This window comes from Mauremys reevesii, linkage group 8, assembly GCF_016161935.1.
Source record: "Mauremys reevesii isolate NIE-2019 linkage group 8, ASM1616193v1, whole genome shotgun sequence".
Lineage (NCBI taxonomy): Eukaryota > Metazoa > Chordata > Testudines > Geoemydidae > Mauremys > Mauremys reevesii.
The window spans coordinates 26,123,458-26,137,623 of NC_052630.1; the positions used below are offsets into that span (position 1 = coordinate 26,123,458).

General features: G+C 38.4%; 2 long non-coding RNA genes across 5 annotated transcripts in view; one reads left to right on the forward strand and one right to left on the reverse strand.

Moving 5' to 3' along the window:
* Window positions 1-12,260, reverse strand: part of LOC120371113 — a 33,931-nt gene extending 21,671 nt beyond the window's left edge. For 2 of the 3 annotated variants that reach the window (XR_005584148.1, XR_005584147.1), the window contains exons 1-2: window positions 11,716-12,260; window positions 8,031-8,264 (exon numbers count right to left, since the gene is read on the reverse strand). This is a non-coding gene — a long non-coding RNA (uncharacterized LOC120371113). Of the gene's footprint in view, window positions 1-289; window positions 424-8,030; window positions 8,265-11,715 lie in introns of all 3 variants that reach the window. The other variant, XR_005584149.1, reaches the window with a different exon arrangement.
* Window positions 1-14,166, forward strand: part of LOC120371115 — a 470,086-nt gene that overhangs the window by 405,615 nt on the left and 50,305 nt on the right. The gene's annotated exons all lie outside the window — the stretch shown is intronic.

A 14,166-nucleotide genomic window follows, 5' to 3' on the forward strand; every position in this document is an offset into this window, starting at 1 on the left:
TTACATATAGGTATAGTATAAGAAGAAATTGTAAACAATGTAACATGTTAATAGTGAAGAGTTAACAGAGAGATCCACAAAAGCCACAAAATTTAGTAAATTCCAAACTTTCTTGGTTGAAATTAATTTTCCTAACACAGCCATGTAACATTTTTGTTTGGACATTACATCCAACTTTCTCAGTTCAGAGTCCCATGATAAATTGTGACTTGTTACAGAAAGGCTATTCAGAACACTTTAGCACCCAAACATGATGTCACAGCCTTGGTCAAGTCCCCCTGGGACTTACCAGGCTGCTATGTTTGATCCTATATGCTGGGCAGGTGGGTGTTTAAGCTCTCCTTTTCCTCTGGGTAGATTTCAGTCACCATCTCTGGCTCTGAACTCTGGCACGCTTCATGTGTATAGACTGGTACCTTTCACCTGGAGGAAGAGACCCACATCTAGCTCTTTAGGCCCCCAGGACCAGTACTGACCCTCCACAAGACAGCTCAGTAACTTAAGGACCCTTTTCCCCGTTTCCCTCCTTATGGGTACTCTGGTTTATAGTTTACCTCTTCAGGGACACACAATAATTATAGCAAACAGACTTTACAAAAGGATGTGTCAGACAATCATTCTTTACTTTAGACAGACATGAAATATACAGATCTAGGTAAAATAATAGATAATTTTATACAGTTCTCTGCCTCAGTTTCCTCACCACTCTTGAGCATTATTTGGTATTTGATCAGAGTCCTCTATGGAGTCCAGATCTTTCCTCTCCCTTTTCTCCTCCTATATACAGTCTTGCTTTCTTGTCTCTTCTCTCTCTTCAGATGGCCAGTGAGAAAACCTTTCTTTTATAGATTTCCAGTTCTCTTTTTCAGATGACACTTTTTTCAACGTCAAAGTCTCACATCTGTTGTTTGGTCAGTCCGGACTTGAAAAACTGGTTTACCCTGGGATGTAGTCAGCTCTTTGTCCAAAGGGACATTCTCCTGACTCCTCAATCTGAGGGCTACATAGCTATGGTGAAGGCACAGAATTGTCTTTCAATGAACACCGTGCTCAGAAAACAAAATGGAGTCTGGTAGTTTGATACAGATACGTATAGAGAGCTCATAATTTCATACAGAATTCATAAACTATACATAGACAGGACACCCATACTGCCCTCAGCCTGATTCTGAGGAGTAGCTCCTCATTTGGTGTTAAATGTTGAGCTCCATTTAAGTCAATGCAGCTACACTGATTTACACCAACTGAGAATCTGGCTCTGAATGCACAATAAAACCCAAGATGACTCAGTGATGCAACTGGATCCCAATGTTCTGGTTTAATAAGTCAGATTGACTTCTTCCACAAAACATGCCTACAAAATAATGTATTCTTGTCCTGATACTGAATAACTTTAGGTTTAACTTTAGTGTAGAAAATGCTGACTGAAAATGAATAATGTTTATACAGTATTGTGATGAAATTGCTTGCAGGAATTTTACTGGGTCAATTATTAGTTTAGATTTCTTCAGTGGTCAGTAAAAATACATCTTTTCATCAGTGTTAATTGTAAAGGAATTTTATTTCTGTCCTGGCCTTAACGCCACTACATCAAAAATGGTGCATTTTTTTAAGCATTCAGCTTAGTTAGATTACTAGCTGATAAACATGCTAAGATTGTAGTTGATGCATTAATTGACTCCACGATTAGTGTCATGTAATCATTGCTATTATCTTTGCGCTGAGAGCCACGAGAAATTCAGAGTCCCCATGAAAATTACCATGCATCTATTGTCAGTTTGCCCATTTAAATTTTGTTCCAACCACTGCATTTCTGAGTTAAACAACAAAGTTTTGTCATTGTCTATCAATGTGTGTATATTTTCTTTTTAGAACAATTCATGGTCTCAGTATTGACATGTAAAGCTCTTCATAATCTAAGACTAAAGTAGTTGAAAAGTATTGTCTCTGCATGTGTCCTTGTCTGATAGTCATGACTGAAATGGGTGGTTCTTCTCTTGGTCCCTAGATGCAGTCAGAACCAGGGAAGGGATAGAACTGTCTCAGCTGAGGGTTTTCTGTGAAGGAACTTTATCTTGAAAGAATTCTACCCAAGCTTTTGTCTGGTTGTCTTTAGGGTACAGTACAAGCCCAATGTATTTAGGTAGGTTTGGCTTTGTCTGTCTTTTGGGTCTTCTACCTTTTGTATACTTCCTACTTCTTTTCTCCTCTCCCTTGAATTAATGGAGAATTTATCCTTTTTGTCTTGTAAGGTGGCTGCTTGAGAGTTATTGATTTGCACTTGTTCCAGATCATCTGCTTCAGGTGGACTTTATGCGTTAGTTGGGTCTTTATTTAGGGCTTAATTCTGCCACCCTTACATTGAGTACTATCTTACTGTGCAAAGATTTCCCTTGATTTCAGTTCTTTGTATTGATATTATAGCACTGGCATGTCAATGACTACATCAGTACCATATCAGCATAATAAATAGTGATATGAACAAATGTAATAATAAATAAGTGGTCTGATCAGAGCAGGGATATAATAGTTGCTGTATAACACACACTTATGGTTTAAATCTCTGATTAGGGCTCAATGAGTAATTCACAACAAACAATGTAGCTGATGCATTTTGCCTCTTTGCAAATTATTCTGCATGGAGGTGAGTCACGAAAGTTGTTTATATTAAAATGTTACTGATGAGATCAGCAACACAGCACACAACATGTTACTTCAGTTCCCTGATTTGGGTATTTTATGCAACTATCCACAAGCAGTGTGAATGTGGAATCACCTATTAGTCTGTAAAAAGTGCAATATGCATTTTGTAAGTTGTGCTACTGTTGATTAGTTATACGGTATGAAATTGCTTTTGGTGCATAGTCAAACATTCAAGCTTAAACTTTGTGTTTGTTTGTTTTTTAACAAGCATTCATGCTAGTAACACTCGTTCACTTCACATATGGGAAGTATGTAACCCACACACCTCCTGGGTGTGGTGTTCTCTCCCATCTAGTGGCACGAGACAACTTAGAGAGAAAGGTTAATGAGTCTGCTCTACGGCCTTAGCTAATAGCACTTGGCTTTTAGTTCATGCTGTAGAGGCTCATACACTAAGCTCCAGAAGTCTCAGGTTCAATCCTGCCCACCGACAATTGGGGTTTGTTAGCTTTATACAAGCTTTTGTATCATTTAGAACTTTGAAAATATCTGACTTTCAGAAATACTGAGCAGCAGCAGTTCCCATAGATTTCACTGTTACTTGTGGGTTTTCAGCACTTCTGATAACCAGCACATAAGTGCAGAAGATATTAGGGCCAACCCCACTTCCTACATCTTTTATTTTGAATACCATATGGACATTGTTGTTGCCTGAAATGTTTGCTAACCAAACTGTGGGCTTTCTTTGGGGAATCTCTCTGCACAGTAGCTCAGAAAATTGTAGAATGTCACACGAGATACTTATGAATACTATTGGGCACTGGTCAGAAAAACCAACAAGCCTGATTTAAGCACTCAAGTAGCAACTCTGAAATGTTTTTTTATATATATATAAACATATATATGTGAGTTGTATCCATTTAGCATTCATTCAGCTTGTGGTGTTTAATACAATGAAACCAACTTGCCAGGTTGGGCTGTTGGATGTGTTATGTGCTCCATGTTAAACATGGAGTTCATACTATGTTCAGTTCTGCATTGTTGTAATTGCTGCACCTCACACAGATAAGTTGCATTCAGTGAAACACAGCCAGAAAAAGTCCAGTGAGGCCAGAAGACAATGGAAAACATAAGCTGGCAATCAGTGCAATGCATCTTCAATTATTACTTTTTTTGTAATGTGTTAAGTGGCGTTTACTTTAAAAGAGCATGCCCTTCAGTAACCAGGAGTTGCAAGGCAACATAGGGCTGCTTAAGAACATTCCTTATAGCTTACTATCCTAGTCTAACTATTAAACTGAAACACTGCACACAGTTAAACCTTCAGACTACTGTTGCAGAAATACTTATCAAAAATACAACTCCTAGAAGATTTGTCTACTTCAACAAAGAGCTGCTGGAGCAGTTACTGCTTTCTTAATGGGGAGCGTAACCTTTTCCATGAAAGGTACAGTCTGTGTGAAACGAGTCACACAACAAGTGAAACAGAGGAACTTGGGGGCTTTATGCCAATGCGGGTCAACAGTTTCTGGCATCTTGCTCTAGACACTCATACTTTTAACAAGAGAAAAGTCTTTTTCTGCTCATGAATTTTCCTTACCACAAGAAAAAAAGTTGTGAAGAGTTTTTAAAAATATCTTCTCTGGGGAGAGTTGTCTTATTTGTCCATCTCACTTTTGCTCTTATGTTCCTCCATTACTTCAGGTTCTTCACCCTTTTTATAACCCTGCCTCCCTGATGGGATATTGTGTTGTTCCTCCCTGAAACTGGTATATTCCAATCAGGGTAACTGTGTCATTTAATACAACTCACAGCATCTAGCCTCCAGTGTTTAGTGTAGTTAAATTGTGAACTACAGTCCCAATGGCTGGAAGAGATTCTGTTGTCCTTTGGACAATTCTAGCTTACTCTTCTTCAGAAAGAAATGATGGTTTTACATTTTAGGCCTGGTATTCAGGAGATTTGAGTTCAATTCCTGGCTCTGCCACAGATTTTCTGTGTGGACTTGGGTAATTTGCTTACACCCGCTGTGCTTCAGTTGCCGATTGAGTATTCTGTTTTACCAATCTTTTTTGTGAGTTGTCTGTTTAGATAGTAACCTCTTATGGGCAGAGATTGTCTTTTAATGTCTGTATGTACAGCGCCTAGCACAATGGGCTCCCAATCTCAGTTGTGACCTCTAGGTGCCACTGTAATACAAGTAAAATAAATCGGAGTATAGGGACATAGGACTGGAAACAACCTCCTGGGTCATCAAGTCTCATCTCCTGCTGTCACAGGCAATGCCGCCATATTATCCCATTCATAAATTTATCAAGCTCCACTGTAAAAATAGTTAGGTGGCTTGTCGTCTGATAGTTAGAAACTTCTAATTTCCAGCCTAAATTTGATAATTTGAATTTATTTTTGTTTTTGTGCCAACATTGTCCTTTAGTTTAAATAGCCCTTCTTCTTCCCTGGTACTTATCCCCCAATGTATTTATAAAGAGTAGGGCTGTCAGTTAATCTCAGTTAACTCAAAAAAATTAATTGTGATTTAAAAAATTCTTCCTGATTAATCAGTTTTAATCACACTGTTAAACAACAGAATACCAATTGAAATGTATTAAATATTTTGGATGTTTTTCTACATTTTCAAATAAATTGATTTCAATTACAGCACAGAATACAAAGTGTACTGTGCTCACTTTATATTTTTTATTACAAATACTTGCACTGTAAAGTAACAAGAAATAGTATTTTTCAATTCACCTTGTACAAGTTCTGTAGTGCAATCTCTTTATCGTGAAAGTGCAACTTACAAATGTAGCTTTTTTTTGTTAGATAACTGCACTAAAAAATAAAACAATGTAAAACTTTGGAGCCTACAAGTCCACTCAGTCCTACGTCTTGTTTAAACAATCATTAAGACAAACAAGTGTGTTTACATTTACAGGAGATAATGCTGCCCACTTCTTATTTACAATGTCATCTGAAAGTTAGAACAGACATTTGCATGGCACTTTTATAACCAGCATTGCAAGGTATTTACATTCCAGATATGCTTAATATCTGTATGCTCCTTCATGCTTTGGCCACTATTCCAGAGAACATACTTCCATGCTGATGATGCTCGTTTAAAAAAAATGCATTAATTATATTTGTGATGGAACTCCTGGGGGGAGAATTGTATGCCTCCTGCTCTGTTTTACCTGCATTCTGACATATATTTCAGGTTATAACAGTCTCTGATTATGACCCAGCACATGTTGTTCGTCTTAAAAACACTTTCACTGCAGATTTGATAAAACACGAAGAAGGTACCAACGTGAGATTTCTAAAGATAGCTACAGCACTCGACCCAAGGTTTAAGAATCGGAGGTGCCTTCCAAAATCTGAGGGTCAAGGTGTGGAGCATGCTTTCAGAAGTCTTATTTTAGAACGAAGCTTTTTTTTTTTTACATAATTCTACATTTGTAAGTTCCACTTTCATGATAAAGAGATTGTGCTACAGTATTTGTATTAGGTGAATTGAAACATTTGCATTGTAAAATATAAAATAGTATGTAATAAAAATAAATATAAAGCGAGCACTGTACACTTTGCATTCTGTGTTGTAATGGAAATCAATATATTTGAAAATGTAGAAAACATCCAAAAATATTTAAATAAATGGTATTCTGTTATTGTTTAACAGCATGATTAATCACGACGACGTGTGATTAATATTTTTTTAATCACTTGACAGCCCTAATAGAGAGCAATCATATCCCTTCTTGGCCTTCATTTTGCTAGACTAAATGAGCCCAGGTCTTTAGTCTTCTTTGTAATAATCTAGCTCTTTTTGTTTAGTGTTCAAGGCATTAAGTTATAGGATATAATATTACTGATTGATGATAGCAGTAGTCTATTGGTCAAATGGTGGTGCATATTTTCTCAAACATTTTGGGGCAAAATCTATCCATATATATATATATATATATATATATATATATGTGTGTGTGTGTGTGTATATATATATATATATATATACATACATATATATATATATATATGTGTGTGTGTATATATATATATATATACATACATATATATATATATATTTTACATGAGTTTCCTTTAAAATGTTCACATGTGCATCCAAGGGCAGATTTTGGTTCTTTGAGATTTTGGTTACCCGTAGAAGCTAACATACTCTCTTCATTAGTGTTCACTTGCTTGACTCACAGAACTGTTTATAATGTCATACTGTCACGGAGTCCCTGGGCGATGCTTAGGAACTGCTCCCCACAAAGCTAGTCAGGACTTTGGGGAGCCTCTTCTCCCTTGGAGCAGACTGTCTTCAGGGCAAGAAGCTCACACGGCTTCACCTTCCTGGGTCTGACCTTGGAGCATTCAGCATCCTTTGCCCCTTCGTGTGCTTCCCACAGCAAATCCACCCAGGCAGGGTCCTGGGGAAGCAGAGGGTCCTGCACGCACCCCCACTTTGCAGTCAGATGTGACTCTTAGCCAGCCAGTAAAACAGAGGTTTATTAGATGACAGGAACACAGTCTAAAACAGAGCTTGTAGATACAGAGAATGGTATCCCTCAGCCGGGTCCATTCTGGGGCCAGCAAGCCAGACAACCCCATCTGCACTCACTTCCCATCCAAAGGCAGCTCCAAACTGAACCCCCCTCCAGCCCCTCCTTTCTGGCCTTTGTCTCTTTCCCAGGCCAGGAGGTCACCTGATCTCTTTGTTCACCTTTAGCTATCCCCTTGCGGAGGGGAAGGGCCCCAGGCATTTGTTGCCAGGAGACAGAGTGTCAGCCATTTATGCACGCTGGAGACACAAGAAATGTATAGGGGAAACTGAGGCACCCACACAATATTCAGAGGAAACATTAAGAACAGTCCCACTTTGTCACACATAGTTCCCATTCTGAGGTTCAAACACCTGACTTACAAACTCACAATGTTGGATCTGAAGTACGCAACAATGGAAATGATGGGGTTCAAGTGCTGGGTCACCCCTAAAATACTAGATTTTATAGTTTGGGATTGGAAATGAATTACAATGCATTTAGTCATCTCTTTCTCATTCCCATTTCTTCAAGTCACAAAATACACAACATACTTTGGCACATTTGGGAGTCTCCAAAGAGCCACAAGCCTAGAAAATCAAGGAGGCGCTACATCAGGATTACAACTGTACAGTTGGGATACTAATTCATTGGAGATATTTATGAAGTGTGTGCCCAGATCAACCACAACTCTTGACAATCCTATTTGTCCCTCACATTGATGAACACTAATTTACTCACAAATCCTTAAGAAAGCTACAAATTGTGCTGCTAATTCACTGTGAGTACAATAAAAACAGGGAAGAAATATTTGTTTCTCATCACCAATGCATCTATCAACATTACCTTCTTTTTGTTATAACTTGCAAGCACTTTTAGTCTTGTGTTCGGATGCCTGCTGAGTGTAGGATTTCTGCACACAGTAAAGGTGAAGAAGACTTCAGAGTCATTTTCTTGCTTTTCACATTTAATTTTCCATTTGGTGCTTTAAAAGGCATCTGAGACAGATGGCATTCTCAAGGGGTTTTTGGGTTCCTCTGCTGGTTTAATAGTTATCGTGACACCTGTAGGAGTGTGGCACTGAGAGAATTAGTGAACACATCAGACGGAAGGAAGGGATGATCAATTATTCACCACACACCACCAACTAAGAGAAGCAAGACTGCTGCCTGTCTCTCTCCTTTTCTCCCCCCGCCCGCCCGCCCCAAACCCATCTTACCCTATTTGTGCAATTACATTATTTCCATTCAAATCATCTCAAGAGAAACCTGTTTGAATGAATATGCTGGAACATTCATCATTAGAGTATAGAGTAAGCTGTCCTTGATGTTCACTTCCCCATGCTGCCACCTCTTTCTTTTAATTATTTAGCCTAAAAAAAAGGTCCATTTTCCAGATACTTGCTCAGCATAGCAAAGACAAACATCTCTTTGGCAAAACTAGATGCTATTCAAATGCTGTCTTTTGAATATAAGAAAAGAAGGTTTCCTGTCACTCAAATTGTAGAGGGCTGGAAAACAAGCATAATAACACAGCAACATTTGATGACAAGACTCCCAATCTTCAAATATCTCCATAAGATTAGCCTCAATTACCACTTTACCCTGTGTGCATGTTCATCATATCCCCCAGAAGATGCTGTTCTCTAAGGAGAAGGTGAGTTGATTTCTGCCTTTCTTTTGTAATTTGGAAGAGCAGCAGTTGGGGTTCTAAACAGAGCAATAACAGATGACATTTTTGTCTTTGCTCCCTACATGGAGGAGAGAAAAAAATTGTCCGGTGATGAGGGAGCTAGTCTTGGACTTGGAAGATCTAGGTTTAATTCCCTTCTCTGTGTGGCCTTAGGGAAATCACTTAGCCTCTTTGTGCCTCAGCTGGCCATCTGTAAATGGCAATAGTAGTACTAAGATATCTTACAGTGGTGTCCTGAGGACAAATATGTTAAAGATTGTAGAATCATAGGGTTAGAAGGGACTGCAAGGGTCCTGCCAAGATGCAGGATTTGTGTCTAAACCATCCTGACAGATGGTTATCTAGCCTCCTTTTGAAAACATTTAATGTAGAAGTTTCCAGAACCTCCTGAGCAGTCTGTTCCATTGTTCTCCACTGTTCTTCCATTGTTAGGAAGCTTTTAATGAGATTTAATTGAAATCTGTTATGCTGTAGTTTGAACCCATTGTCTCTTGTCCTGCCCTCTGTGCCAGAAAAGAACAACGCTGTCCATCTTTTTTGGCAGCCTTTCAAGTATCTGAAGACCGCTATCATATCCCACTTTAATCTCCTCTTTTCCAAACTAAACATACCCAATTCCTTCAGCCTTTGCTCACATTTCATCCATTTGATCATAGTTGTCAGTTGCCTCTGGATCCTTTCCAGTTTCTCTATATCCTTTCTATACATTGGTGACCAAAATTGGGCACAGTACTCCAGCTGAAGCCTATCTAGTGCCGAGTAGAGTTGTACTATCACCTCTTATGACTTGCATGTTATGCCTCTGTTTATGCAACCTAAAATTGGATTTTCTTTTTTTGCAACAGCATTGCATTACTGACTCATGTTGAGATTGTGATCCACCACAACTTCCAGATCCTTCTTAGCATAGTATAGTATGTATCCTTACTCAGATAATACAGTAAGTGGGGCTGTGCAATTGCCTTAGACTGAATTGGTACTAATCTAATAATTTTAGGCTGCAACTGAAGATCTTGACTGTTTCAGTTGGAGTCATATACACTGATATACAAACCAGGCTCAAAACAGACTGGAATGTGAGTTTGAAAAACACTGCTGCCTAGACAAAAAGGGACCAGGAATTGAGAAGCCTAAATTTTCTTTCCTTTTATTCCTTTTTGTTTAAATCCTTTAAGTGGAAAAAAGATTATTGGGACAAACATCAGGCAGATCTAGCAAGTGTTCCCAGAAGAAAAGGGAAACACTGGTTTCTCTCCTGGAAAGAGACTCAAATTAGAATGTGACACATACCATTCTCTATTAAAATCTCACACTTCAGCACAATATATATAGATTTCTTGTGTAGTTTGTTGTTACTGACTAGTGTGTATGTGTTTAACTTGTTTCATAAATAAATGATACACCTCTGCCCCGATATAACGCTGTCCTCGGGAGCCAAAAAATCTTACCGCATTATAGGTGAAACCGTGTTATATCGAACTTACTTTGATCCCCCGGAGTGCACAGCCCTGCCCCCCCCCCCCCCGGAGCATTGCTTTACTGCGTTATATCCGAATTTGTGTTATATTGGGTCGTGTTATATCGGGGTAGAGGTGTAGTTCAATGATTTTGTGATTAAAACGAAGAATTGGAGGCAAGAACCATAACTGGAGCTCAGAATTCAAAAAGTCTGAGGCCAAAGTCCACCATCCCTCAATAACCAAATCAAAATCCACATTTTTATATGAATAAATAAGACTCTCCCTTCAGGATATGTTAGGAAGGAGAGAGATAGAAATGCAGGAATCCTTCCATAGTCACAGTAATATAGATAGTTTGGTGATGGACTTGCTTTAAGAACCCAGAGAGATATTTATATTCTGTAGTTTTAGCAGATGTGACCAATGGGTACTACTGAAAATATGTACCATCACATGCAAACTTACATTATATGGAGATATACCAATCTCATAGAGCTGGAAGGGACCTTGAAGGTCATCAAGTCCAGTCCCCTGCCTTCATTAGCAGGACCAGGTACTGATTTTGCCCCAGATCTCTAAATGACCCCCTCAGGGATTGAACTCACAAGCCTGGCTTTAGCAAGCCAGTGCTCAAACCACTGAGCTATTCCTCCCTCCATTGTCTGTGCATTTACATTGTCTAGGGCTTTTTGTGCATGAATGGCTAATTGTGCATCTAATTGGCCATTTGTGCACAGAAATATCCATTCTGTGACAACAACATTAGTAACTGTACATGCAAATCAGGCAAACAATGCAATATACATTTTGAATACACAGTTTTTCTCCTGTCTTTTTTGAAAATCGTGTCCTAAATGTTTTAGGCTTCTTCTAAGTGTCTTGCTATCTTGCTTTTAAACTTCCTTTGTCTAGAATATCATCTGCTTTCACAGTAATATTTCAGTCTGGCACATTTCTTTCTGCTTTTGTGTCCATGACAAATGTACAGAAAATACTGGCATGGTGCTGTGAATGATACTACTCTATGTTTAACCATGCTACCTATTATCTTGGTGGGTGTGAGAGACATGGATGATAGGCGATCTCTATAGATTATGGTTACAAGTGTAAATACACGGAAGCTATTAAACACAATCTTGACCTTTCACTCTAACTGGTTGGTCTATTTGAAATCCTTCTCTTGGCTCCCCCCATGTTTGTGCCAAATAATCAGTAAGAAATTATGCTAAACCATAATATCTTGAGTGGTTGTTATGTTCTATGATTACAGTATACCGAATGTAGGATCCAAATGCAACAAAGACCAGTGACATTCTCACAATTAGAGAAAAAATTCCATTTGCTCTGAGGTGTCGGGAAGGGAGAAGTGCCAGAAATACCTTTAAGTCCACTAGAATCTTCACTATTGCTATTGGTTTTATGTGAAAGGTGCTCAAATAGTACAGTAATGGGCAGCAATATAAAAATCCTAAAGTAGATAGGTAGATAGATTAGAGTTGATCCATCTCCCTACAGGAGTCCTGTATTTGGATGGGGACCTCTGATCTCAACTCCTAAACTCTTATGTTAGAGGGGATGTGATTGGTTCCCACATGCTCAGCTGTTTTACTGAGAATTTATGCTCATGTTTCCTTTTCACCCTGGCTAGTTTAGACGGAAGACTGTACTTGCAGTTGTCTTGCAGCATCCATTCAAAAGGGGTAGTTATCTTGCAACATCCGTTCAAATCTTTCTGTTTTGGTTTTCATCTCATGCCTTCAATCTGAGTGCCAAAGAATTGACAGTTTCCAACTTGAATGCAAGCCATAAAGAAGTTTCCTGGTCAATTAGAAGAAGCCTGAAATAAGTGTGGATCATCTAAAATATTAACAGCTGCATGGCAGGTCCTTCACTTCAGCTCTTTTGCTTCGGTGAAGTTGCCTTTGATGCATCTGTGTTCCAGTGACATCACAGTGGGACATCATGTCATAACAGATATGGATGGCAACTATGGAAGTATGTTGCTTATAACTTCCACATTACAAAAAAACAGATAAACATACAACCCTACACCACCAATAACAATAAAACCAGAAAAACTGAAAAATAGTAGTGAATTTGAGAAAGTTCAGCTCCAAAGCCAAACTTTGTCATTTGAGCGCCATGATATTATATTAATTACATAATAATAATAAATAATAATTGAGAACTGCATCTTTCATCCTAGGGTATCAAAAGATGACATGTTCTAGAACTTTCAGGGTAAGCATTTATTAATTCCATTTTACAGATGGGAAAATTGAATCATGGAATATTTAAATATCTTGCAGTGAGTCAATAACAAAATTGGGGAATAAAATGTCAGCACAGACAAAAATAACAAGGACCGTGTTGCTTCTCTCATAACATATACAGGATGCTGTTGTGTACAAGACTGAGATTTCCCTGACAGCAAGCATTTAATGGGTCACATTAACAAGTTTTTTTTTCTGTAAATAACTGTATCCTTCAATTGATAATACTTTTGCACTCCTTTACTTCTCCACTGCAGTGCTGAAAGTGGGATTTATTAGGCAATTCTGACATTATAGGACTGTTAAAACCACTCTAATTACTTTTCTTCTGAAAACATGTTTTAGAGGCAGTTGTAGAGGTTTACACTGCTCCTTAGAGATAAATGAAAAGAAATGGTAGAGTTTAAGAGAAAAGACAGAACGCCTGATTCATTTCTCCTGTTGAAAATGCAAGAGATTTCCAGTTTTACTCCCTCCCTCATCCCTGCTTTCTGGAGGTCTTTCTGAATTGAAATATTCAGGCCAATATCTTTCTGTCAAACTGTTGATTCCTCTTGGTACCATTGGGCTGCTTTGTATGTTTGTTGTAAGTTGTGTTTTGAAAACTAACCTCGGGCTTTAGAATGTTGTCACCACTTCAGGATTCCTAACAAAAAACTGGTGATGAAATGTACATCACTTGCTGAAACAGGAAGAAAGCTGGCAAGAGCCAGAAAGATTTATACCAGAGCAAAACATCTTCAAGTAGGATTGGGACTCAGTGCTGCCAGACTGTCAGGAAGAACAACATGTGGACTTTCTAATACTAGAGATTAGGTTTAAACTAACTGCAGATGTCCAACTGGAGATGAAAGCCTCTGAAGATAAGTGGAAACGTTTTAGAAAGATTGAAGGATGAAGCCATTATGATATAAATCCTTTCGGTGCTACCATAGTAGTTAGAAATATCTAAACTGCATAATATGTTTATTTTGTTTCCGTATTTAACCCCAATTACCCTTTGCTGGGGAATTCTTTTTACATTGAATTCCCCCATCTCACTCTTTTAGCTCCTGCAAGCCTCTTCCTCCTCTCCCCCCTCCCCCATATAAATTGCAGCAGGTGCATGGAATTGAAGACATCACAATTAAATGTAATCAAATATTTTAGGCACTAATGAACAGCTCCAGGAAAACAAGTCAAAAGGAAAAAAAAAAGCCTTTAAATGAGTGGATTTTCAAACACCCAAGGCACCATAGGGCCAATTAAGGGAGTCAGACACCAGGACACATACTGGCATTAATTATCTTTGAGTTCAGGGAAATAAAAAATAAAAGCAACAATTATCATAATAAATCTCCACACACTGCTTGTAAATTGTGCTAATCTACAACACACCTGGGTTTCAGAGATTTAAGGCATGAAAGTGAATACTCAATCAGTTGGTAACGACCTCACATAGAGGCTCATGGGATATGTTTCTTTTCTGTGATCTGCCAATCAGACAGAGGGTCTAAAATGATGTCCAACAGCCACAGCAGCTTTATTCTGTGTTGCAAAGAAGCACTGTAAAACAAA